The following is a 5,964-nucleotide window of genomic DNA, read 5'->3' as shown; positions in this document are numbered from 1 at the left end:
CTGTTGGTCTCTGAGCTCTCAGATTCAACTCAGCCCAGTCTGTCGGGTATTTTACATGAACTTAGATTAAGCTCTCAGTCTCCCACTTATGGTTATATTAGGGGTGGTTCATCTCGGGGGAGTGTTCTTCCTCCCAGGTGCTTCACAGCAGTCACATAACTCTGTCTCTGCCCTTGACTGTAACAGTGGGATCTACAGCTTTACGGGGAAAGCTCTTCTTAACTGAAACAATTCTGTTAGCCCATTTTATCCTGAAAGGAACAGCTCCCAACCCCCATAGGACACACTCCCTTTGTAACTACATTCTTTCCCATGCTTCTCCCACCCCTTCCCTGTCCTCTTTCCTTTGTCGTATGGTGAAAACATTACTGAGCTTGATGACTAGAGAGGAAAAGGGATTGATGTCCCAGTTTCAACACTTATTGTTACATATATCATCCACCCATATATTCCTTGTAGTTTTCCAAAGCCCTTTAAAAATACTCCATAGCTTAGGGTCTGGGCTGAGGATCAGAATGTCAGAGCTGGAGGGGATTGTAGAAACAGTATAGTCTAATGACAAGATTTTACAAAGGAGGAAACTGAGGCCAGGCTTGGTCAAGTGTGTGGCAAAGCAAGGCCTGGTCCCCTGGGGATCTGACTTCCAAGGTCTCTGATACACTGTGATAATGAAGAGAAAGAGAGGGAGGCTTTGGCTACCTGACCAAGAGGAGAGATAGTGGTGGGAGGTTCAGGGAGGTTCTCTCCCATATGGTTCAGCCTGTCTTTGACTTTCAGAACCCCTCAGGAGTTCTGGACCAGTCTTCTACCAGTTCACTACTGTTTGGCAGAGATCCAGAATGTTAGTACCTCTAACATGGAAGTGGCAGCATTTTTCATGGGGCTTATCCAGCCTCTGCTTAAATACTTCCAGTGACAGGGAGCTCCCTACTTCATAAGGCATTCCCTTCCTAGTTTTAGACAGCTATAATTGTTAGGAAGTTCTTATATTAAAACCAACATTGACCTGATAAACAATGGAGGTCAAGGAGCCATAGTCTGGGGTGGATGGGAGATGGTAGGTAATAGAAATGGAAGAGAAGGGAGGGCAGAAGCAGAGGCAATTTTATCAGAAGCCTGCCTGTGCTCTTTGCCAGCCCTCAGATGGGCAGTACTGATATCAGAACCTTCAGCTCCTTCTCCTTCATCCTCCATACCCCAATTTGTTCGTTCTTCAATGGTGTGGCTTGTTTCCATTCCTGTTATCAGAGCTCAAGGGAAAGTAACAAAGTAGCCTGTGAGGTGGGAGAACCTGGGTTCTAATCCCAGCCCTGCCCCCTATGACCTATGACAAGTCCAGCCACCTCTTTGAGCCTCAGTTTCCTTACCTGTTAAATGAGAAATTAGATATGATTTGATCCAACAACTATTAATTAAGTGTGTACTGTGTGCAGGGGGTTGGGCTGGGCACCCACCTGGAAGGTCTTTCACTTCCCTTCCAGCTGCCAGAGTCTACAAGTTGGCTTCAGAGATCTTAGGGTTGAAAGTATGTGTATGTATATAGCTGTGTATGCATATATACATGTAAATAAATGCACATACATGTATATATGTATATACATACACACATATATAGTTTAATAAATGGTTATGTTTATTGACTGTCTGAGTCCTGATTCTGTCAACCTACATATTACTAATCTGTCTCAGCTTCATGTCATATGGCAACTGGATAGATGTACTTTCTCTGCCTTCATTCAGGTAATTGATAAGAACGTTAAAGGGTGCAGGACCCAGAATGGATCCTTGAGGCATCACACTAGGGACTTCTCTCCAAGATGACGTTGCTATATTAAAAACAGTATATGATCTTTTCACTATGAACCAGAGTACGGTTGTATCCAGTCCACATCTCTCCCTGTTGCCCATAAGAATACCATGAGATACTGTCAAAGGCTTTGCTGAAATCCAGATACCCAGCATCTACCACATTCCCCTGATCTCCCAGGCTGGTAACCCTATTATGGAAGGAAATGAGGTTAATTTGACTTTCCTTACTGGCTCTATGCTGTCTTCCTAAGCTCCTAATACTAAGTCCCCACAAACCATCACCTTTATCATATCTTTGATAATTTTTCTGGGAATTAAAGCTCATCTCTTAAGAATTTCTGAGGTTCATTTGCTCCTCCTTTGAAAATCAGGATGTCAGGCATGGTGGCACATGTCTGTAATTCCTGTCACTGGGATGGCTGAGACTACTGGGATTCCTTGAGCTCAGGAGTTGTGAGCTGCAGTGAGCCAAGACTGAGTGTCCAAAGTAAGCCTGGCACTAATATTGTGAGCCCCCCAGGAGTGGGAGGCCTTCAGGCTAGAAGGGATGAACCAAGCCAGGTTGAGAAGAGGGCAAGTCAAAGCTCCTTAGCTGATTAATAGTGGGATCAAGCCTGTGATGATGACTACTACTACTATTACTACCACTACTACTATTACTACTATTACTACTACTACTTCTGCTACTACTACTTCTGCTACTACTACTATTACTACTACCACCACTACCATCACTACCACTACCACCACTAATTATTATTACTTCCAGTTCCATGGTACAATTTCTTAGTAGAATACAAATTCCATTCTTTGTATTTATATTCCTAGCACCTAAGCCTGTGCCTGGCACATAGTAGGCACTTAATGAATGCCTGTTGATGGCTAGCCCTTTGATTTTTACAAAACTTTCTCTAGCTGGGTGGACAGTGTATGTCTTCCAATCTGCATTTGACAGGTGAGCAAATGGAGGCCCGGAGGTGGGAGGTGACCTGTTGAGTGACGCATACAATGGCTTGAGCTCAGATCTTTTGTGTTGAATACTCTTTCCATCAGAGTAAGAGCTCATGACATTTCTATGATCTCCTTTGAACTTCACAACCACTGAATGAGGAAATTATGAAGGATATTATTATCCCCATTTTACAGATGGGTAAATTAAGGCTCAGAAAGTTTAAATAACCTGCTCACAGTCATGCTGTTAGTAAGGAGCAGAAGAAGGATTTGAACCCAGGCTTTCCTGACTGTGATTCCAGTATTCTTAGCTGTTCTACCACCCACTCCCAAGTCATAATGCAACTCAAACATGCAAATGGTTTCAGGACCCTAGAGTATAATTTATCCAAGTCAAGAGAGTTGTACTCATTTAAGTTTTGAAGCAAGCTTTTATCATGTCCTTACTTCCTAGGCTTTAATTCTCTCTTAATCATTTTTTTCCTTCCTAATTCTAGTTTGAAGGTTGATCTGCTTAACAGAGAAAACTAACAAAATAGGAGGTGAATAGTTCTGGGTTTTCTATTATCACCATAATTATCATCACCAGCATTTATAGAACACTTTAGAGTTTGTAAAACACTGTACATATATTATCTCCTTTGGGCTTCATGACAACCCTAGGAAGTAGGTGCTGCTATTATTACTCCCACTTTGCAGATGAAGTAATTGAGGCTGAGACATTGTCTGAGGCTAGATTTGAACTCAAGTCTTCCTGGCTCCAAGTCTAGCACTCTGTCCACTACATTATCTAAACATGTTGCTGTCCACACAGGCCAGGGATCTGGCCCTTCTTTATTCTAATTATTACTGTCAGTGAACCTTGAGACTTCACAGATCTGGTATTTCAGTGGTACTGCTGGTATAGTTCATAGACCCTTCCTCTATGTCTTTCCAAAACATCTTCATGAGTTGCTATTCCCCCTTCCCACTTCATTTATCCTTCAATGGCCAGATCTCCATAGATGAACCTCTCTTATCTCTGCTAGACTTGTTCTCAGACGATGCCCATACAGTGTTGGTCAGTGATGGAGCAGCTGCTGTGTGCTAAGCATGGTGCTAAGTACTGTGTGTCGCCAGGTCTTGTGTTCTGCTGGCATAGAACCCAAAGCAACCTCCACACCTGGATGAGGTCAAATGAAGCATTGCAGGAGAATTTGACCTAAGGGACCCCCAATTTAGCTTTTTAAAACAGTATGCACACTGTATGCATCTAAGGCACAGGGCTCTTAACCTGGATTAACCTGGTTGACCTTTTAACCTGAACTTGTTTTTAAAAAATATGTGATGACTGTATTTCAGTATAATTGGATTCTTTTGTAATCTCATGTGATTTATTTTCTGTATTTTAAACACATTATTCTGAGAATATAGGTTTTACCAGACTCCCAGAGGGGTTGGTGATGCAGTCTTCCCATCCTTATCATTTCCTCCCGGCCTTAATCCATTTGGGGCTCTAAGCTTTTCTGTCACTGTTCTGTCAAGGACGGACTTATTTGTTGTATTCTTTCTTGGTTATTTACCCCTGCTTCCATTTTTTGGTGCTAATCTCTTTTGGTCCAAGTGCATTGAAAAGACTCCTTTTGCAGCCTAGTGACTCTCTTTAAATCAGGAGTTCTTAACAATTTTTGTGTCCTGGACCCCTTCAACACTATGGCAGAACCTATTCTCTCAGAATAATATTTTTAAAATGCAGAAAATAAATTACATGGGATTACAAAGGGAGCCAATTATACCAAAATACAGTCCTGAACATATTAACAAAACAAGTTCATGAACCCTAGGATAAGAGCCCTCCTGTTTTAGATGTGTCTCACCCTTTCTTTTTACGAAGGATTAGTTGGTATTGTATTGTAACTGTTCTGTTTCTAAGGGTCTCCTCTTTCTCTGGAGCCAAGTTCCCTCTATGGATTCTATAGTTTAGAATTGGAAGGGGATCGTAGAGGTAACCTAATTCTGACCTATTTTATATAGTTGGAACCAGAGAGTTTGGGTTATGTGCTCAGTACTCTAAATTCAGGGCTCTTTCCATTACCTACTGTTGCTTAAGCCTTAGATCAGGGGTGGGGAACCTGCAGCCTTGAGGACACTTGTGGCCCTCTAGAACCTCAAGTGCGGCCCTTTGACTGGATCCAAATCCCACTGAACAAAATGTTTGGATTTGTCAAAGGACCACACTTGAGGACCTAGAGGGCCACATGTGGCCTCGAGGCTGCAGGTTTCCCATCCCTGCCCTCGATCTTGCTGATTGAGTCAGCTTTCAGAAGTGTAAGCTCTTCCTTGGAACAAACCCAGAGTTTTAGCACCTGGGTTTTCTCTTGTGCTGATTTCCAAATCTGGCTGCTCCCTAAGCTCTGGCTCAAGGCCTTGAGCTTTCTAACAACCTTCCTCCTGTACCTACTTGGCTCCCTGGGATAGCATTTGGCCACATCCTGGCCTCAGGTCACCCAAGGTCATGGGATCTAGAAGTAGAAGAGGTGTCAAAGATCATCTTCTTGAATCGTCTCAACAAATGGGGACCCAGAGAGTTTATTTAAGTGAATTGCCCAAAGCCATTGGCCACCTTCTTCTGATCTTGCCACAACCTTTTTTTTTTTTCACGTGTGTATCTGATTTTAACACTCCCACCCACTTTCCCTTCTTCCCACTAAAATTAGAATCAGGGCATCTGGCTTCTAGTCCTGGCCCTGTGGCTAATTCCTTTGGAAACTCAGTTCACTTTTTTGGGCCTCAGTTTCTTCATCTGTAAGATGAAGGGCTTGGACTAAAGGTCCTCCAAGGTCCCTTCTTGCCCTAAACCTGTGCTCTATGATCCATATTCTGGGCCTGTTGAGGGGGTACCATGATAACTAATATGAGTGTGGGAGCAGAGCAGAACCAGCAGAGAAGTTGTATCTATGCCCTATCACCCCCTGCACTGATTACAAGGTTTTCTTTTAGTGTATGGAGTAGGTTTCTTTTTTTTTTTTTGGTCTTTATTTATATTATCTACTATTCCAGTGCCTGGCACATAGTAGGCACTTAATAAGTGCTAATTGGCTGTATAGATGACAGTTTGTATCTGTGACACACTTAAATAATTTTTGATAACAAAATCTTAGTTCTATGTAAGGGCTTCATCCCACCATTCGCTACTAGCTAAAGGCATAGTATGTATTTAGGATG

Source organism: Phascolarctos cinereus, unplaced genomic scaffold (genome assembly GCF_003287225.1).
Source record: "Phascolarctos cinereus isolate Bilbo 61053 unplaced genomic scaffold, phaCin_HiC Scaffold_9;HRSCAF=440, whole genome shotgun sequence".
NCBI classification, from domain to species: Eukaryota; Metazoa; Chordata; class Mammalia; order Diprotodontia; family Phascolarctidae; genus Phascolarctos; species Phascolarctos cinereus.
The sequence above is the reverse complement of the archived record's forward strand: the minus strand, read 5'-3'. Positions refer to the sequence as shown.